Source organism: Agelaius tricolor, unplaced genomic scaffold, assembly GCF_023055355.1.
Source record: "Agelaius tricolor isolate 1412-34295 unplaced genomic scaffold, bAgeTri1.0.p SCAF_2, whole genome shotgun sequence".
NCBI classification, from domain to species: domain Eukaryota; kingdom Metazoa; phylum Chordata; class Aves; order Passeriformes; family Icteridae; genus Agelaius; species Agelaius tricolor.
Genome location: NW_027269262.1, coordinates 67,159,486 through 67,179,863, shown reverse-complemented (window position 1 = coordinate 67,179,863; position 20,378 = coordinate 67,159,486). Strand labels below are relative to the sequence as shown.

The window sequence follows — 20,378 nt, the reverse complement described above, 5'->3', positions numbered from 1 at the left end:
TGTGGAGTTTCAAATGTCTTATGTGATGAGTCTCCCCAGACATTTCCCTCTGGAAGGCAGCTTGCAGACCTGGCTCCAAGAGGCAGGGAGGGACCCTGCTGTCTGCTCCCCCTTGGCTGTGCTCATGGCAGGCAGCACCAAGAGCTCCCCAAGCTCAGGAGGTCTGGCTGCCTTCCCCTTGGGCCACCTGGGCATGGCAGGCCTCTGCTTGGCCAGGCACAAACCTGGCTGTGGGGTTGCTCTGCAGGACACATCCTGGAGTCCCCAGGTGGGGTCCTGGCTCAGAGCACCTGAGCTGGGTGTGAAAGGTGGCCTTGGGGCCATCAGGACACTGCCACAGACGGTCATTGAAGTGTGAATGCAGTGGTGGTGGTGACTTTGGCAGCATCCTGTTGTGGGAAGCTGGAGCTCAAAGCATAGTTCTGCAGATCTGGGCATTCACTGCCTGCCAGTGGATTGGGTTTCATTTCAAGTTTTGCAGGATGACTGTTTCCAATGACAGCATTTGTAAACAGATTACTGACTTTTTGTGCAAAGCATTTCTTGCACACACAACTGTTTGGTTTCACTGCCCTTGCTTGTAAAGAGTGTGTAATGTTTGCCTTTCCCATATCATGGGACGAGATTTCAGATCTTCTCTATAAAAAGCACAATTCTAAAACAATTTTACTTTAGAAGGAAGTCTTTGTTTTAAAAAAGATTAAACCCTGCTCTGGAGAAGAAGACCTTTACTTGGTCTTACCTTTTCTTAATAAGAAAACTTCAGATCCATTTAGTCCCATTGTTGAGTAAAATCCCATCCACAGCTGGGCAATATTAGAATTTGAGTATTAGACTATTTAGACAACTGCATCAGCATAATTACAGAAATTCTTCAGGATGAGATTTTTCTTTGCTGAGATCTTGATGAATGGGAAATACTATAAAGAATAATTTCTATGAGTCTTAGAGGACTTTTGTGAAAGATATTTACATCTAGAAGACCACTGTACTTTGAAAAACATAATGGTGATTTACTAATGTCCCGACTGAACTCGCTGTTTGACGCCTCGAATAATCAGACCAGTCCAGTTTAGCTCGCATCTCATTGTGTTGGGCAGTGTGTACAGAAGTGAAATGTATTAAAAAGTGCTCAGCTTCGGATGTGTTCATCTGGGGATTTGCTCATAAATAATTGATAACCCTCTGAAACAAAATCTCTTCATTACCCCGTGGATTGCTCACCTCTTCCCTCCCGCACTCATTGTTCTTGCAGGCGGGGGAAGGAGGAGGCGCTGCTTTAATGAAGGTGCACGTCAGCCTCTGCTGCTCCTTCCAAAGGTCATCCAGCTGAACAGGGGCAGTGAAATGCCTGACAAAGATAAACATTTTATGGAGATATGTGGCATTCCAGTGTTTTAGAGGAGCTACCAAGCTGCTGTATTTAAGAATTCTTTGCATCCTAGCATAGTAGCAGCGCGTACGTTGAATTACTGAGGCAATGAAATGTTTGCATCTCATGTGCTGCAGGACAGGACATCAAAGTAAGAACATCAATTATAGCTGTAATATTTGGGCTTGATCTTTCATGATTTTACTGCTAAGGATACCATCAAGTATCCTTGCTCAGACTGTTTGCTGCAAATGGGACAAGTCTTGGTGAGCAGTGCTTTCTCATTGGAGCCAGAGGGAGTTCCTATTTATCAGACATTGATGCATAGTGATGAATTTCCTTTTCTGCAAAAAAGAGAGCCATTCTGTGTCCACTGACCTAAAGCCTGAGTTGATCTAACAAAATCTTGTTTTAATGGAAAAAGTGTCTTTAATGTAAGTTCAGTTCATCTTTTTGATGACTTGATTGCTTCAGAGGTATTAGCCAGATTCTGTAAGTCCTTAAAGGTGCTAATACTTGCTTGCATTTAATAGCCCTAACTATTGCTAATGTACAGGAAATGATCAAATCACATCATTAAGAGAGAGCCCTGACAAATCTTAAAGCCATTTTAATGTGAGGTTTCAGATGTTACTCTTTTTAATTGAAAGGTGAATGCTGTAAAGGCTTTGTCAGACTGCTGTTTCTAGATGACAGCACTTTCTATGGACTAACTGGAAGTCCTAGGGTGCTGATCCCAGCTTTCAGCTTCAGGATTCATAGCTTAAACTCTTCCTTTTTTACTTGGTAGAAGCATGCATCTGTGGTGGTGTCTGGATTTATGTCTTCCAAAGAAATATTGGATCAATCAAAGAAAATTAAAATGATTTTCTGAAATGGTAATCACATTCTGGCTGGTACTGGAAAGAACAGAGCCTTTGCTCCTTGTCTAAACCACAAGATTAGCTTGCCTATAAAGGATTAACAGAGCTCTCTTCTGTTAATTCGTAGTGGTGTAGTCGAAGTGCTCGATTCTACATCAGTGGAAAATCCATTATCAATCAATGGGAGTTTTGCAGCTGAAGCCAAAGGGATTAGAGGCTCATGGTTCTGAAGTGACTGAGGGAGAGAAAGCCCTGGATATGCTTGTTGCCACACAGCTGTGAGCCACTGCTGGGGTGTGCCCACGAAAAATGGCAAAGCAAGCGTTCAGCTGCCTCAGGTGGGCTCTTTCCAGATGTGAAGGGGCTCCTGCCACGGGGCAGGGCTGCAGAGAGACCTTACCTGGGCTGCTGCTGACAGTGGGCTGTTCCTCATGTCCAAGCAAGGGGGTTTCCAACTGGAAAAGGCAGAGAAGGGTGGCCTGAAGCCTTCTTCTAGGGCTCGTGCTGTGGTTGGGGGAGAGTTAATGAGGATGTCGGTGAGAGCAGGAGTTAAGAGCCATGGTAGAGGGGTTCAGGTTTGGGCATAAGGGGTGCAGAGGAGCACTGGTGCCTGCCTCATGCTCTGACACCTGCGCTGCTCAGGGTGCCACCCATGCTGCTTTAGGAGACTGCAGTGTGAGGGAGAGACAGGAACACATAGCTGAAGAGGTTGTAAAGAATTTGCACTGGTGGTGTTGTGGGTGATTTCCTAACAAACTGCACTGTCTCCAGAAGTTTGTCCCTTCAATGAATAACAGCTATTTTTCCTTCCAGCAGAGTGCATAGGCCAGCATTCAGACTGTCAGAGCCTGCAAACTAGAATGCCTGTGGTTGCAGACTTACTTTAGTTTGGAATATTCACCAAGTACATTCCAAAATATAGTTTTACTTTCTTTTGAAATGCTGTCAGAGAGCTTAGCCTAAAGATAGCCCTGATCCCGAGCCTAGCTGTGTGGAATAGCACAGTCTCCATGGCCTCTACTGCAACTTTTGGTAGTTACTTTTCCACAAATGGAAGCTAATGCTTAAAAAAAAAAGCTATTCAGAATAAAAATTACAGAGTAAAAAATTAGTTTTTACAACAACTTGGTAAATTTACATATATTGTATTGATCTGTTATAATCGGCAAGGTTGTGTCATTTAGTTTGGCAATTACAGAGATTAAATTAGTTTTCCTTTACTCTTGTTAAATGCAAAATAATTGAACACACGCCATGGAAGGTTGGGGCTCTCATGTTTGTAGCTTCATCATTTATTAATCTAAGACATTAAATGAGAGGCTTTATAGATTTGCTTGCCTAAGGAAAAAGAAGAAGAAAATACAGAAAGGCCAAAGTGGATGTGTATGTGTTCTGTCCCACACTTTGATGTGCTGTCGAATATTGCCTGATTTTTAGTACACTTTGTAAGCAAGGACACTGCTTTGCCTCCAGAAAGATAAATTGTGACCTCATGTTTAAATAGTCTGAGTAAGCTCATATTGGTGTAGGCAAAGTCACTTGTGCAGTTCCCTTCACACTCTACCTATAGGAATGTAATGTTGTAATCAGAGCAGCAAAATAAACTACAAATGAGAACCCTGTAAAAAGGTGTATTTTGGAACTATCTTGGCCATCTTAATTGACTCCTCTGTAGTTATAGGAGGGGCTGTCCCTTCCCCTAACTCAGCCTTTTCAGGGGATGGTGTTGGCAGCAGTGCAATAACAGCTCTGTGGGGGCAGATGTGCTCTTCTTTCTTACCTTCATGTAGCTGGAGGGGATTTGAAAATTGGTTATTTCCCTCTGTCTCTGCAGCTCCAAGCCCTGACACTGCCAGCTGTGGATTAGTGAAATAAATCCCTCATGTTTGTACTGAAGTGGAAAGCATAAAGAGCATTTCCTGCCTTTTTCCCCCCTTTTTAATGTGTCATTTGCTGGCTGGCACAGTGACCTCCATTTCGTGCCTTGTGAAGGGACTGGTCACAGAGATTTCTCTGTGGGTGAATTAATCACTCAAGGGAGCAGCAGCATGTGGCATCATGCATGGGGACCTGAGGTAAACAGTTACCTATGGACCACCTATTCTGAATGTGTATTCAAATATTATCTGCTAATGCACTTTGACTTTTCTAATATGATTTTCTTTCCCTTCTGTTTTATCTGTTTTCTTAACTATGTCCTTGGTAATCAAAAGGGATGCAAATGTCTAGTCACCTTTTGGTGTTTCTAAGTATGACTGAATTTGGAAGAAAATATTCCTGGCAATTTAGTACATGAAATTTGCCAGTTCATTGGGGAATGGTTTTATGCTAGTAATGTAGAGGTACAACAGTTTGGTTTTCCAGGGTATCTTGGACAGTTTGTCAAGTCTTTTGAATTATTCCAGTCAACGATATTGACTGAAGTGCAAGAAATAATTAATTTCTTTTTTTTCAATTCTTGATGGTTAAATCTCATATTCTTGATTTACATTTTGGTGTCAATTGTATAATTTAATTTGTGTGAGTGAACCCTGAAGCTCTTACTCACTTGTGACTCCATCTTTAATTTTGCTTGACAAGTCCATCTCGTTCCTAGAAATCTAATACACAGGAATTGATTAGCATTAACAGTCAGGTGAATGACAGGGGAGGAGGTGATATCTGGGTCTGATGTGGGGCCTGACCAGTTATGCTGATTAATGGATGCTGGTTTCCAGGTGATCCTGTTATCATTCTCCTCAGCAGGTTTGGCTAAAACAACCCCTGAAGAAGAGCTGGGGAAAGCAAACTAGAAGCAGAGGATTGGTTTCCCACCAAAACAGGAAGCCATTATTATGAGGCATAATTAGCTATATAATTTACTTGGCAAAGCAGGCAGGCATCAAATAACTCAGCATTTCTGTATTTCATGTTTACTCAGCACTCAGGCACAGCATGTACCAGTAACATGGTGCTGCTGGTTCTCAACAGGCACATCAACATCTGGTCTGGGAAGAGAAGCCCAGGCTGTGAAATGGGTGATGGAACTTCCAAACTCCTGCAGGGATGGCCCCAGGAGCTGCATGTAGCTACCCTGGCACATCAAAACCCTGGAGGTTGGGACCTCAGGTTGGCAATCTGGGAACCTGGAAACCCTTGGTTGATTTTTGTCACCTTTTGCTTCTCCCAGCTGTGGGAATTACTGAAATATTAGTTCTTGGACAGTGGTGAAATGAGCACAAGTTGTTAGTTTTAATCAGTAGTTAATGTTTTATTCAAGAAACACAGTAAACAAGAAAACTTGTTTTCCTTTGGTTTTCTGAGCTAGGCAGAACTTATACATTGCAGTGGTGTGATTCCCTGAGAAAGCAGAATTTCAAAGTCTTGGCAGTTTCCATGTTCCAGCCAGCATGATATGTGCCTTGCTCCACAGAGCATTTTATTTTCTATATGAAGTGTTAGCTTGTATAATTAATTACACTGGTGCTTAAAAACAATCAACCACTTTAAACACCAAAGGCTTTCTTTCATTAGATTCTAGAGAAATGAGAGAAAAACCCCAACCAATCAAAAAAAAGAAAAAAAAAATCCAAACCCCCAAAACCAACCAAAAAAAACCCCTTGGGAATTTCTGGGCTTTAACTATCTGTCCATAGGCAATAGGAAATTGATTTTATGAAGTATAATGCTAATGTTTTAGGGATCATCATTTAATAAAAATGATGCTCCCTGCAGTTCATCAGCAGCTGGCACTTAAAAAGACTGAATTCAGAAAAAATAAGTGTGAAGATTGCTGTGGGTAAATGCTCAGGACAAGAGCTGTGAGATTGATACTTTTTCAACACCTGGCTACCTGGTTTTATTAACACTCCAGTACCTGTGGTGTGTGTCTGCACCAGGCTGATTGTGTGCAGAGAGGAGCAAGCTCTTGCAAATAAATAAGTCAGTTGTATGGTAAAGAGAGGTTTTGGTGTCAGGGAGAAGAGCAGTGCTGCTTTCTCTTCCTTCCTGTATCTGATGTTTCAGTTTAGCAGAAGAGGAGTGCTGGGGTTGAGATTTAAACTTGCGTTTTCTCACCCTCCTGCTTGATAGTCTCCAAAGGATTATTGTCCCTCAGCTCTGGGAGTGGTGGTGTTTGGTACAGGAAAGGGTTAACTTCCAAAAGCACGGCCTGGCAATTCGGTGCCTCTGGAGCTTTAAATGAGGAAACGCTGACATAGTGCGGGCTGTAGAGTGGGCCCTGCTGGGGCATACCCGGAGCAAGGATCCCAGGTCCAGGGTGCCAAGGATCCCAGGCCATGAGCAGAGTTCTGAGCAGAGCCTGCCTTCCTGCCCTGCCTGGCCCCAGCTGAGCAGCCCTGCCTCCAGGGCATGGCACCTTCTGCTCTGCTGCACAGAGAGAGCTTGGAGTTATCCCACATGCACAGCTGAACAACTGAGTGGTGGGTGCTGGGAGCAGGGGAAGTGCTGAGTCCTTCCCATGGCAGGAACACCCCCAGGCACCAATATGTGCAGGGGGGTGACTGTTGGGAGGGCAGAAAAGGTGCAGGGCTTCTGGTGGGCACCAAGTAGAACATGAGCCAGCAAATGAGCCCTTGTGGCAAAGAAGATAAAGTGTGTCCTGGGCTGCATTAGACAAAATCTTGACAGCTAGTGGAGGGAGATAATCCTGCCCCTCTCCTAGGCACTCGTGAGGCCACACCAGTTCTGAGATCCCCAGTAGTGGAGAGAAATGCACATATTGGGGGTAGTGCCACAAAGGGCCATGAAGATGATTACGTGACTGGAGATCTCTCATATGAGGAGAGGCTGGGACTGTTCAGCCTGGAGAAGAGAAGGATCAGGGGAGAATATTGTCAATTTGTAGAAATACCTGAAGGATGGGCACTAACAGGACAGAGCCAGGCTGTTTTCAGTGGTGCTCAGTGACAAGACAGGGGCAATGGGCAAAACCAGAAATACAGGAGGTTCCTTCTGAACACCCAGAAACACTTTTTCTGACTGTGGGGGTGGCTGAGTACTGGCACAGGTTTTCCTGGGAGGCTGTGGAGTCTCCATCCTTGGAGATATTCAAAATCCACCTGGACATAGTCCTGGGCAACCAGCTCTGGGAGGCCCTGGTTGAGCAGGGATGTTGGATCAAGTGATCTCCAAAGGTCCCTTCCCATCTCACACTGATTCTGTGACAGCACAAACTGCACTCTTTAGCAGTTGGGCTGGATGAGTGGTAGGGACTTCCTCCTATACCTCATTCTTTGCAGACACAGGTTTTTTTAAGAGAGCCTGTTCTAAAATAATAGTTCTCTTGTTTCTTTTTTAAAAATTTGAAAAAGGTTCTCCATTCTCACTGAAAAAAGAATAGTGATACACTTCTCAGTTTGCTCCTAATTCTTCACCTTTCATTTTTAAAGTGTAAAATCTTTCACATGTTCCCTGGATTGTAAAGCAGAGGAGCAGTATCTGCTCTCTCCTGTTCCTGTTGCAGGATGTGTGCAAAAGAGCAGTTACTTATCACTGGTTTGAATATGCAGGTGAAAAATAAGAGAAAATCTCATTCTTTGCAGAGACTTGAGCCTGTAAATGTTGGACAAATAATGCTTATTGTGCAAACCCCTTGTCTTGCTTTATTGAAGTATATCCTTTCCTTTAAAGCCTGTTGCTTACTAACTGTTTTCAAGCAATTTGTAGCTGGCATTATGTTCTGTGTGCCTCCACAGCACAGCAGCTGAGATGCTGAGGTTAGCTGTCATTAATAGGCCCTTTAGCAGTGTCATACCCAGGACTCAAGGCAGGAGACTTTTATCAACACAAGCCTTTTGTAAACCACAGTGGTTAGGTGTGCCACTGCTTGTTCCCTCCTCCTGGTGAGTTAACACCCCTGGAAAGGAACCCCACCAAATGTGCTGCTTTTGATGCACATGGGAGGAGTGGAGCTCTTATCAGTGACCTCAGCCTCCTCTCCTTGCCTTGCAAGCTGATTTTGTATCAATTACAGGCATAGCTTTAATCTTCATCAACAGGATAGCAACTGCAGTGTTACCCTTGGACTGGTGATGTTCAAATTGTCTTTATCTCCTGATTCTCTGTTTGAAAAACTGCGACTGAAGTATTTTGCATATAAATTTACTTTGTATTCATGGTTTTTAAAATTTTCCCAGAGGCTGATCTTAGACATACACGTGCTGCCTTCTCAGTGTAAATATTATTGCCCTAATGCAATCCTTGGAGACCGTGGTGGCCTTTCCAGCTCAGGAATAGTTTTTTGAGGCAAAAGAGGAGCAGTCTTATGATAAGCCATGTGGTTCTCCCAAAGGCCTTAGTATCTTAGGATAGTATGAAATCCCAGCCTTTACATAGGTCTTCCTCAATTAAAGGCATTCTCAAGAGCTTATGTACTATTTAGGATTTGAATATACTTGCAACAGCAAAGACTTCAAAAGAGAAACAGCTGCATGAGTGACAGAGTGGCTGAGATCTCAGTGAGCTGCAAATGTGTGACAACTTCTTCTTTTTACATCTGAACCTAGGAAGTGGATGTAGACTTAGGTAGGAACAAGTTTAGCCAAGGGAAATATCCCTTCCTCCAGAAAGGAGATTTTGTTCTTTGGCTTTGGTACCTAAAGTGTGTCATATGGGGAGAAAAGTGCTTAGGAGGATTGGAGTTCATACCAGGTATTTCAGTTGATTTAAAAATACTTAGGAATGTTCAGAAACAGACTTTTTTGTTAACCACAAGGTTGCAAATGTTGACAGGCATAGGTGTATATGAGCAATAACTACTGAGTAGATTTCCATGATAACTGAAAATGTAGATTTCATGTTACTTTTTAATTTGCATTTTATGCCCTGTGGTGGCTTTGGGGGGAATATATATATATATGAACCCGTGGTGCAGAGAGATAGCTGCATGGATGAAGTGACACTTGGTGCTACATTTGCTCTTTATTATACAAGAGGTACATTTGTTTTTAGTTTTGGTCATGTAAAAATGGTGCAGTCCTAAAGCTGAGAAGAAATATTTTGGTATTTGTGTCTTTTTATTGCAACCAATTGATACAAGTAAGACCTGCTAATATATGTAGCTAGTAAGAAAATAAATTGGGGGTTTTTTTTCTGTTGTATATTTTATTTGCCTTATGTGGCTGCACATGTGACTCAAGCAGTGAACCCAAGAATAACACTGCTGTTGCATTTAGGCAAACCTGTTATAAAAAGAAAATGCACTTCAAGACTTTGAAGAGTTTCAGAAAAATTCTGAATTAGTGTGTAAAAATGTATCTTTTAACCTCAAGAGCTTTTTATACACGGAAGTACTTGTCCCACACACAAGTAACAGCAGATCAGTTGAAAACAGGAGAAAGTCAGAAGAGAGAAAATTAGTATCCTCAGGCTCAGCATGGGAAGCTGCTTAAACACATTGTAAAAGTCACTTAAGGCATGTGTATGTAAGCAAGCAGAAACAGTGGTCTGCTGAAAGCACAAATGTTAGGAGTTACTTGGACTACAGAAATATCCTCGAGCAGATGGGTATCTGCCCCTAATGATTCCAGCAAAAAAACCCCAGCCAGACTGTGTTGAATTGGATGCAAGCTGAGCATGAAGATCTGAAAAAGGCTTTGAAGAGTAAAGAGTTAGCAACATAAAAGAAAATGATGAACTGTGTATAAATCTATGAAAAGGTTGATACCTGTAAGAGCACTGGAAGGCAAGCAGGGTCACCAGGCAGGACATCAGAAAAAATAACTCAGTTGAATTGGTCATTGCAGGAGAATTTGGGCAGGTGTTGTGTTGGGTAACAAAGATTAGAAGGTGCCAAACTGCTGAGGTCTCACAACAGAAATGCTGAAGAAAGCTGGAGAATTGAAAATTGAATACAGAGGTGTGACCATGTGTTGTTCAGAGCAAGGCCAATCCTCTGAAGAGGCATCACTGCTGGCAGAAAACACACCACACATGTGGATGCTGCAGCTGTGAATATGAGCAATGGATTTCATTTTTAAAACCCTGAAATATTTGATTAGGTTGTGATTTTGAACAGGCTGGCAGTGGCAGTCCTGGGAGGCTGTGGGTAACCAGGTGGACAATTCCTTTCCTCAGCCCACTCCAGCTCCCTCCTTTTGACTTCTGATGCTTCCCTTCCAGGCAGGTGAGCACAGCAGCCCTGCTGCCTTCTGTTGTTGTCCTGCCTGCAAGCCCCTGACTAACTCCACACTCTAAGTCCATCCTCCCCCAAACCTAGCTCATTCTTGATAAGATATTCATCTTCAGTTTCTCTGTGATTTGTGGAAGTGCAGAAAAATAATGTGAAAAATAGGTGCTTGGCCTTCTGGATATTTCATGAGAAGGCTGTATTATTTGTAAATAATTTATGACTTTGAAGCCACACACTTTCTCCCCAGGTTATATGTCTTGTATAACTGAACTGTGTGATTTACCTTAAATTGCCTATCTGCCATGCATCCTGAATCTCTGTACAGTGCTGTTTCTCCTCTCCTGTACAGCCTTCACCCGTGGATGAGAGATTTGCATAAAGTGATTTCTTCATGTAAATGTGATCAGGCTGCAGCTCCAGCATCTTCCTGTAATGGATGTACCAATCCCCTTGAATTGGGCCAGTGTCTGTCTTGCTAATTGAATGTATTTGTTTGTTGTTGTAGTTTTGGGAATGCACGTACTGACACACTTTTGCTGCAGCCTTCATGGCCTTTCCTGATCATGAGGCTTCTTTGCAAAAAACAAGAAGCAAGCATTGGCATGGGGGTTGGTGATGCTGCAGCTCAGGCAGGGGCTGGGACAAGAGCTGGGGGGCTCCCTGGGGACACCCTGGTTATCTGTGCTGGTCCTGAGCCAGGAAGCTGCCCCCCCCTGCCCTGCCCTGTGGGGACAGCCTGCCCAGGGCTGGGACAAGCAGTGTGATTGGAATGGTGCATAAGCCAGGGAGATAAGGAGCTCTGCTGCTTTGGTTGGTGTCATTCAGGCTGTGACATGGGCTTGCTGCAGCCTCTGAGGTGCCAGACTGTGTGAAGCCTCTGCCTGAGAATAAAGCAACCAAAGCATCTCACAGATTTTTCCTGCAGTCCTCTGCTCCCTGTGCAGACTGTCCCCCATTTGTTTGGTGTTTTCTACCCCTAATCACTGGTTTGGCTGACTCCATTTATGGTCTCACGGTCTGGTTTCCCTTGCCTCACTTTCCTTGCTTTGATTCCTTTCTGTTCTTCCAGCTCCTTCTGTACCAATCTTGTCCCAGCTTCTGTATTCTTCCTGGCACCCCCTCTTTCCCCTCTACCTGAAGCATGAATAACTGAGATAATGAGACACAGCACTTCCCCAATTACTTTGTATATGTATGCATATGTATGGCCTCACCCACTGCCTTGTCTCTCATCCTTCTGCCCTTTTCTACAGCAGTCTCTCGAGGATGGGATTATCTTTGAGTGTGTATTTAGCATATTTTCACTGCCACAGTGTGAATAGCATGGAGTAATGGTATAGATGTTTTGGAAACCTAGAGCTGTGCTGTAGTGTTCATAATGCCTGACAAGTGACCAGGTAGCCTACCTTGCCATCACCTTCAGTAAAGTGTTTTGCATTCAGGTTGTCATTGCATAGTTTTATATTTTTGAAATTGGAAGGGAGGGTAAATTAATAGTCTGTATGGCCTCTAATAATTTTTTTCATGCTTTTTAATATTAATGTGTTCTGAATAATTGTTTAAGGGAAGTATCTGTTAATTTAGGTAATGGGGATGGTATTTTGATCAGGTGTGTGGTAAATGCAGGAGTTGGAGGGTATTTTTTGAAGGCTTCTCCATCTTTCTCTAATTACCAGATAGATAATAGGAACTTGCCAGATTCAACGTGCTAATGATTGCCTTCCAGCTTTGAGAGAGACAGAAATTATATGCTAGCAGTGTCTGAACGAGATTCTGCTGTGGCAGTGTAATAAAACATAGAATACTGTGCTCTCCTGCCATTGTGTAAACATCCATGAATATGTCCTCGGTCTTTCAATACAGAAAGTAATGAAGATGAAGCTAAATTTACTTTGGGAGTACTCAAATGGCTATTGATGGCTTAGGAATGCTGGGTTATCAATAGTAGATGAACTGCTTTGTTGTTGTCTGTCACTTTGCAGGGCAGCCTCATGAATCATGTTTAGATAAAAGGTAAATGCTCTTACTGTCCCATTTTGCTGTTTTAAATTGCTACCTTTGCAGCCTTGTCCACAGATCCCCTGAAGCCAGCGAGAGCTTGCTGCATCTCTGGGCCTGAGATGCAGGGTATTTTCTTACTGGTGCCTTTTTTCCACTGGCTCTGGACTGTGCTGCCTGATTAAAGGCAAGTCTCCTAAGATCCCAGCATGTGACAGTGATCTGCTGTGCTGTCTGTTCCACAGGCAGCTTAGCACTGCTCTGTGCTGGGCCTTTAGGAGCACAGGAAAGAAAACTGTGTGTGGGCACTATTCTTAAATATATCACATACCCTTGGTGCCTTGCAGCTGGGTCTAGAGTGATGGGGAAGGGAGCACTTTGGGTGTTTTGCCACCAGCTGCTCTATTAGTTGCCTCTTGCTGTATCTCACTTTCAAAGGAATGATTTGCAGCACACAAATCACTCTGGGATAAAGAGAGTTCTGTCCAGTATTTTCTTCTAAAATTCAGTCAGCATGGTGGATTATTACAGAAGAACATGGAGACCTTTAGTCTTTCATATTTTTTATATTGCATTGGGAGTGTGTAAGCAAAGGAGCAGTCTGAGGTAGCAGATAACCTTTGGGCAAAGGAAAAAATAACAGTAAAGGTATAAGAGGCAGCAACAGTATTTCTAAATCTGCAGGAAATAATCTAATCCTCAGTTAATATAAAACATGTCTAAATCACTGGCTCTTTTGAAGTTGGTGTCTTTGTTTCAGAAGTAAGCTGTGCAGCCCCAGGTGGTGTGAATTTACTGGGATGTTGCTACAGAAAGGTATCTGGAGATACAGGACAGGAACCTTGCCTATTTGCTCAGGGGCTGTGAACCAGATCACATGATGGTGTGTGGAGCTGATGTGTACTCTGCAGGAAAAGGGGAGAAATTCTGGGAGAAAGCTTTTGTAAGCTTATCCTGATTTATTCTGAATAACCCATCAGTTAGATACTGCTGTTAATGGTGTGTTATACTGGCCAGTGCTAGGAGTAAGAGGCAAGGCTCTTTCAATAAAGAAATAAATGTCACCATCATTTTTTCCAGAGCTCTACACATCAGTTCTGTGTATTAAAATGGACAAAGACTACATCACAAGGGGGTGGTTGTGTGCCTACCAGTTGTAATAATTAAGGGCACACTTAGACCACTGGGCCAGTACCAGATCAGTGAAACTGAGGAAATGTCCAGCACTCCTTGTCTCTCCACCCATTGCATCATGGTTTCTGCAGGAATAGTGCCTGGGTGAGGGGTTCCAAGGGAGCCCCCCTACACCTCTGATCTGTAGTGACAACAGCACCTCAGTATTTCTGGCAAGTTTTGGGCATTTGTTTACTTAGGTGGGTGTTTTTTCCTTCCATCACAAGCACTAAAAAGATCCTGGACTCATCTCATGCAGTTTGCCAGCTGTGTCCCTGTCCTGTCTAGCAGGAGCTAAGGGCCTTTTTTTTTCCAACCCTGTGGTAGTACTTGGAAAGCATTAGCTATGCTGGAGGCACTTCAGAGGATGGGAGGTGTCAGTGCCCTGCTGAGCTGTAGCTGGCTCCTCACAGCCTCCTGCTGACCCTGGGTATCAGAGATCACAGGGCAGGCCAGTCTGGTTTTCCAAGAAGGACAGTCAGGGCCCTGTGGCAGACCCTTGAGCCATTGGCATGTTTAAAGAAGTCAGTTTGAACCAAATCCATAACTCATGTAGAATGGTGTCACATCTTTAACAGGGACAGAGTGTTACCATTTCACATTTTAAAGAACTATCCTGTAATGTCAGTTTCTTTTATTGCTCTACTGCTTTGTGCCATTGGTACCAGCAGAGATGAGAAATTAGGTAAAGAAAAAAATTGTTCTAGCCTGGTTGTCCCTAAAATGAATGTGTTACTGTGGCTGGATTGCTGCACTCAGTCATGGTCCTGGCTCTGGAGAGGAATATGCTTTTGTGTTACAGACTCTTTTGTCTAGCTCTGCCTAAAGATGGTCTCTTCTGACCTCCTGCTTTTGACTTAGACCTGTTTGCTTTCTACTTCTGTGTTGCTTTTGTGTTTGCTTTCTACTTCTGTGTTGCTTGTCTTTTATTGTCTTTTATTCTTATTCTCGAATGTTTTCCTCACACTTACAGCTCTCCTAAGTGTATTTCTCCTTGCAGCCACTGTTCCCATCTTAACAATCTGTTGTATATTTTTCTTTTTGTCCCAAAGGACTTCAGTTACTTTCCTGCCATTCACTTGATGCCCCATTGCTGCCAGTCTCCCATCCAGGCTCCCAGGTCTGTGCTGCTGCCTCCCTACCCCTGTGTCCTGTCTCTGCCCAGCCAGTGCCAGCCTCCCCTTGTACCAGCTGTGTGTTGGATGGGTCTCAGCTCACCCTGTTCTCCTCCAAGTAACTCCTGATTTCACTCTCCTTTTTCACCCGTTTTTTCCTCCTTGGATTTTGCCTAGATTGACTGACTCTCACCATCTTTCCTCCTTACTCCCGTGCCTTCTTTCTTCCTGCTTTTCTCCCAGACTCCCCAGCCAAACTTCCTTGCCTGTTCTTATCCATCATCTTGCCAACACATCTCTCAATCCCAGTTTTCCCCCTTTTTCCTTACTTTTCTCCAATTTCCTCACTCTTGTTCCTGTTCTCACAGGAGTACATCTATTTCAGAAGGCAGTAAAAAGCATCTCTCTGACATAAAGCTTTTTCCTGGGTCTTCTCAAGTCCTTTCTTCAGAGTAGAGATACTTGAGCTTCTCAAACAAAAAGACCTTTTAACTTGTGCAGGAAAAAGTGCTGTTCTTAGGCTTTTTTTTTCAGAAACATAGGCATTGTTTTAGTGGAGATACCCAAAACTTCATTTAGCATGAAGCCACGTTTTTTAACAATTGAAAATTATCAAGAAAGGGGAAAGTGGCCAACAGCTGTAACAGGCAGCACCACTGCTAGCCTCACCTCCTATAGTTACCATCACAAAATGCCAGTTGGAGTTTGAATGTCTTCAAAGTCCTTTTCACAATATATTGGCAAATACAGAGTCTTGGAAAGAGTTAATATGATGCTGCAAATTTTCCAAGGCTCCCAGTAGAGTGAGTTGCCCAAGGAGGAGGCAGCACATGAGCAGTAACTGCTGCCTGCCTTGCAGGTTTGGAAGTGTGAGAGTGAGTGCCCCTCTTAGGAGTTGGGCATGGTCTGTGAGTCCCTTGATGCTAGAATTGCATGTCTGTGTGTATCTCCTAATCATCCTTCCAATTACAGCAGCCTGTATCAGCACAGTCTCACTGGTTTATAGAAGGGCTAGACTGGGATGCTGATATCTGGAAGAGGATTAGTGATATGACAGAAAATACACATCTGTTGAAACAGATATTTGAATTTTTAATACATAAACTTGTAGAGCAGCTCTACCAGCCTTATATTGTTCAAGGTCTGTCTCTGTCTATCATGTGCTTTTTCACAGGAGAGTGAAGACATGATCCCCAGGGAGTTAATAATAATTCTTTCATCCCAGGGAAAAAAAGTGAAAGAAAAAATGCGCTACATAAGATTTGCCTGTGACATTTAAAGTCCAAATTGGAGTTTGTCTGAGTAATTTATCTTTGGGTATTTGTAGGAGGGAGTGTAGGAGAATATGAATGAGGAAATCTTAGTTATGTCTGAGCTTTCTGATCGTTGAAGAGAATTTTTGGGGACTCTGTGTGGCTGGAAGGTCTGTCTGTGTGATCTCTTCTCCAGCAGATGGAAGATAACATTAGGAGGAGTACTTTAATTATCAAAGCATGGGAATTACTCCAGTTCAGTATCACCCTGAGACACCCTTTTCTTTCAGAGTGACAGGTGATGTGTTTCTGGAATGTTAGAGCTCATTTCCTGCTGCTGCACTGAACATGTGTACACCACATTTTCTCTGGCAGTATTAAACCTGTATCTATTGCTGGTGAGGAAAGAAATAAAAATACAGCATATCCTTGTAGAGAACATAACAAGTACAAAGACACTGAAGGAAGAGGGTGTGTTTTTCACTTTGACTTCTTTCACAATCTGCTTAGATTCCTTGAGTTCCTATGAATTACATGTAAAATATGATTAGACTGACACAAATTGAAATCTTCCTGCACAGAGAGATTCTTTCTCAAAGCATGTAGCAATTTCTATTTCCCACTGCTGTTAGATTTCTGCTTGCACAGGTGTTTGTGCAACTTCATGTTTCTGTCAAGACTTCTCTTTGCAATGTGTTGTATGTGAACCTGCCAACAGTCCTGCATCCAGACCTCCCTTTAACTTCTAGGAATAGCATTCAACATATTCTGGTGGGTATCAGCTGTTAACTAACAGAGACACAGACAGACTTCTGTGAATTGCCTCCAACTTGGGCAAGACTGGAGCGCTGTGTTTATTCTTGAGCCTCTGCTTGGTTCTCAGCTGCTTTTCCCCACAGTTGCATATCACAGAGTCACTTGAAATACAGCTTTCAATGTCCAATCAGTAGCAGCTAAGGACTTTGGGTTTGTCTAGTTTGGGAGAAAAGGAGGCTTTGAGGCAACCTCACTGCTCCCTACAACTTCCTGAGCAGGGGAAGTGGAAAAGGAGTTGTGGTTCCTTCTACCTGGTATTCAGTTATGGGGTGCATGGGAAATGGTTCAAAGCTGTGTCAAGGGAGGATCAGAGTAGAAAATAGGAAACATTTCTTTACCAGGAGGGTGGTGAAAGACTGGAACAGGCTTCCTAGAGAGGTGGTTGAGATTCTGAATGTCAAACCTCAAGATCCTGTTACAAAGAATTTAAGACAACAGATGGGTTATTCTGCAGGATATTATTAAATGAACATGTTTATTACTTCCAAGGTGTTTTTGCTGTTTTATTTTAATATTTATGAATCTTTTCCTGAATTAAGTAACTTTTCTATTAATACCTGAATGTGGCTGTGTGTAATTGGCATTGATTAATACATCTAATAGAGTTTCAGTCTTGAATGTGACTCCTTTTGACATGCTTTCTGACTTTTTTCTGTTTGCTATTCATGTTGGCCACCTGAGACACTTGTTGGGTTTGGGTGGGGGTTTTTTTGGCATAACATTAATTTTTGTTTCATAGTTGATAGCATTATTATTTTATCAAATAAGCTGATAAATTGGTACAGCAAGACTGCAGCAGCAGCAGTCAAAGCACTGATGCTCTCTAATGGTGCACTTTACCTCTGCTCTATTATTGCTGCCCATTTCATTATTTGTGAGTTGATTACAGCTGCATTTCTCAGGGGCTATGAAATATTCAGCAGCCTGGACTAGCCATGGGAGAATTGCAGTCCTTGCAGCTGAACAGCTGCCCTCAAAGGCAAAGAAAAACCAAAAAGTTCTTGTGTTTACAAGTGATGGGGAAAATCCTTCTTTTCTTTAGCTTTCCCACAGCACCGACTCTAGGTACAGGCTAATTAAAAATTGCCACTTTACTTATCCTTGTTATTGGATGGGGGGGAAGAATAAGAATAAATATACAATATAGATCTACTGCATTTCTGCCATATTTGCCTGGGCACAGCAGAGAAGGAAAACAAATGTTGGTGTAATTGGTTGCCTGTGTGTCAGTGTGAGGTAGTTGATGTTCAGGGTGGGGTTGGGGAGAAAAAAAAACCCTCTCTCTTAGGGGCTAACATGAACACTACCAGTTTTGTTTTCACACTGTGTCTTTCTGGGGGACTTGCCAGCAATGACTGACTGAAATGTGCAATATTTTACCAAGTAGGAAACAGATAAGATTTTTTATAAACAGGATACTTCATCATTAAAGTAAAGAAACAATTGCTTTGACCTTGTCACTGAATGGGTAAGGCCAGCATTGTGATAATTGAGAATGTAGCTAAGCAACAGTTCTCCAGGAGCATGCACTGCTTTATTTTTAGTTGAGCACACTAGTGCAGTGGGGGGATGTGGGACACACACACATGGGTATGAATGAGCAAAACAACCGGGTAATTATTACTAAAAAGAAAAAAAAAAATCTTTTTGCACAAAATTTGAGTTGTAATATGTTCTTATACCGATTTTAATTTGGATTTACATCAAAAGAAAGTAATTGAATCAATATATCCTTCTGTGGTCTGAACAAGCAGATAGCCTGACAGTATCTCTGGTTTCTTAAGCTGCTTTAGTAACTTGAGTCTCCTCTGAAAATTAACGGTGTAGAAGAAATGGCATATTTCTTCAGAGATAGTCTATTTTGTATCTATTTCCCTTTACTTTGGTGTTAATTATATTTCCTAATCTTACAGGTTACTATTTCAGAGCTTAATTTATTTATTGCTCTAATTTTGGTTTAAACCTGTCTTAAATACTCTAGTGAGCTAGCCTGCTACAAAGTAAACAGTATAAGATCCTTTAAATCTGAAATTAATGTCCAGGGACGACATTTAACATTCCTCTAGCTAAGTCAATTTACAAACCAAGTTAGTTAATTTTTCATGTAAGCAATGGGGAAAAAACAAAGTGCAAAGTTAGTCATTTTTGTTATGTAGGCATTGCAGGACAAATTGCCACCATATGGCCCCTCTGTTATCCCATAAACAAAAGTATGTGCTCCAAGGCTGGTGCCAAAGGCAAATTTGCAGCCTCTTTACCTTTTTCTGCTTCTGGTAAATCTCTCATCACTGACCTGGATGCTTTTTCTTTAGCTACTAAAGCAGTACAATTGCTAAATAACAGTGAGTTTCTCCATATCAAACCCAAGCAGTTACAGAAATCTCTCTGAAGATATTGTCACTGCACAAGTACAAACCACCCTAACTTTACATATGGGAGCCTTTAATTCTGATTTGTTCTATGAAATTTGTGTTATTGGCAACATTGCATAGGTGGAAGAATAAAAATGTCCTAATTCTCAGCCTAATTTTATCAGATCTTTAAAAGCCAAAAGATAGTTTACAGATAAAAATAATAAAAAGGAATTTAAAGATTGTATTAGTTACTCTTGGGTACTTTTAGTATAGTAAGAAAACCTTTTCATAAAGTGCTTTTCTCTGGATGTGATTTTAAACTTGATGAACCAGAGAATGTAATGTATATTCTCATATTCTTAAAGTGTGTCATAATTGAATTTGGACGTGTGAATTTTTTTTTTAATTTTTTTTTTTCTGCCTAGGAGGAATCGTTTTTCAATACTGTATCTCACTTGAACATCAAGCCCTACAGAGCCTACAAGGTAATTGTTTATACAACGGCTTTCTGTTTCCTGTGGTGGTCAGCTTGGCTTTAACTCATTTTCTGAAGACTCCTGTAATTTATGATGGTGCCAGTGCTAAGTCACTAAAATGTTTAGCAGCAATGTTACAAGTAGCTTTTACAGAAACTGTTGCTTACAGCTTCACCGTCCATGGTGAGCTGGGTGAGATTGCCAGTGTGTGTGTATAAAACAAAGATGTGATGCATTTTCAAAATGCCCTTCTAGTATTTGTGTCTTAAGAAGGAGCAGTGCCAGTCCCAGCTGAAAGGTAAAATCTGCTGAATGTGGATTTGTGTGTGGTCATTCAGAAAGTTGTTCCTCACCCCTCAGCATCCCAGCCTTTCAGCTGGTTTTTCTCCTGGAGCTGCGTGAGAGGCAGCTGAGAGGCAGCATGTCCTGACACAGGCTTTCCTGCCCAGGAAGGTGGCTTTGGTCAGTGTAAATGGTTTGGTCAAGCAAAGCCATGACCATCTCATGGAAATCACAGTCCTGGCTCACTTTGCCAAGCTGATAAAAGCTGTTTCTGCTGTTGCAGTTGTGGTAGATGCTGCAGATCTGCACATCAACCTGCTCATCTCAAAGGCCTTTGGGAGCATAGCTCATGAGGTCACCATGGGTGTGGACAGCAGCTGAAGCAAACAGACTGCAGGGGGTTCATATTTCATGGTCAAGTCACAAAGCTCTCCCCCTGTGCTGGGTGCAGAAGAGGATATTGTGGTTAGGGAGTTGGTGTGGGTGTGCAGTCTGCAGAGCAGAGCTGGAACCTCCACATGGAGCCCAACAACATCCAGCCTTCA

The 20,378-nt window shown here is 42.5% G+C and overlaps 1 protein-coding gene across 2 annotated transcripts in view; it reads left to right on the top strand.

Annotated features, from left to right (window-relative positions):
- Positions 1–20,378, top strand: part of PAG1 (phosphoprotein membrane anchor with glycosphingolipid microdomains 1) — a 111,768-nt gene that overhangs the window by 4,555 nt on the left and 86,835 nt on the right. Inside the window, exon 2 of one of the 2 annotated variants that reach the window (XM_071421332.1) lies at positions 19,501–19,560. The exons of the other annotated variant lie outside the window; for it this stretch is intronic. The gene's annotated coding sequence lies outside the window, so the exon portion shown is untranslated. The remainder of the gene's footprint in view (positions 1–19,500; positions 19,561–20,378) is intronic. 2 annotated transcript variants of the gene reach the window in all.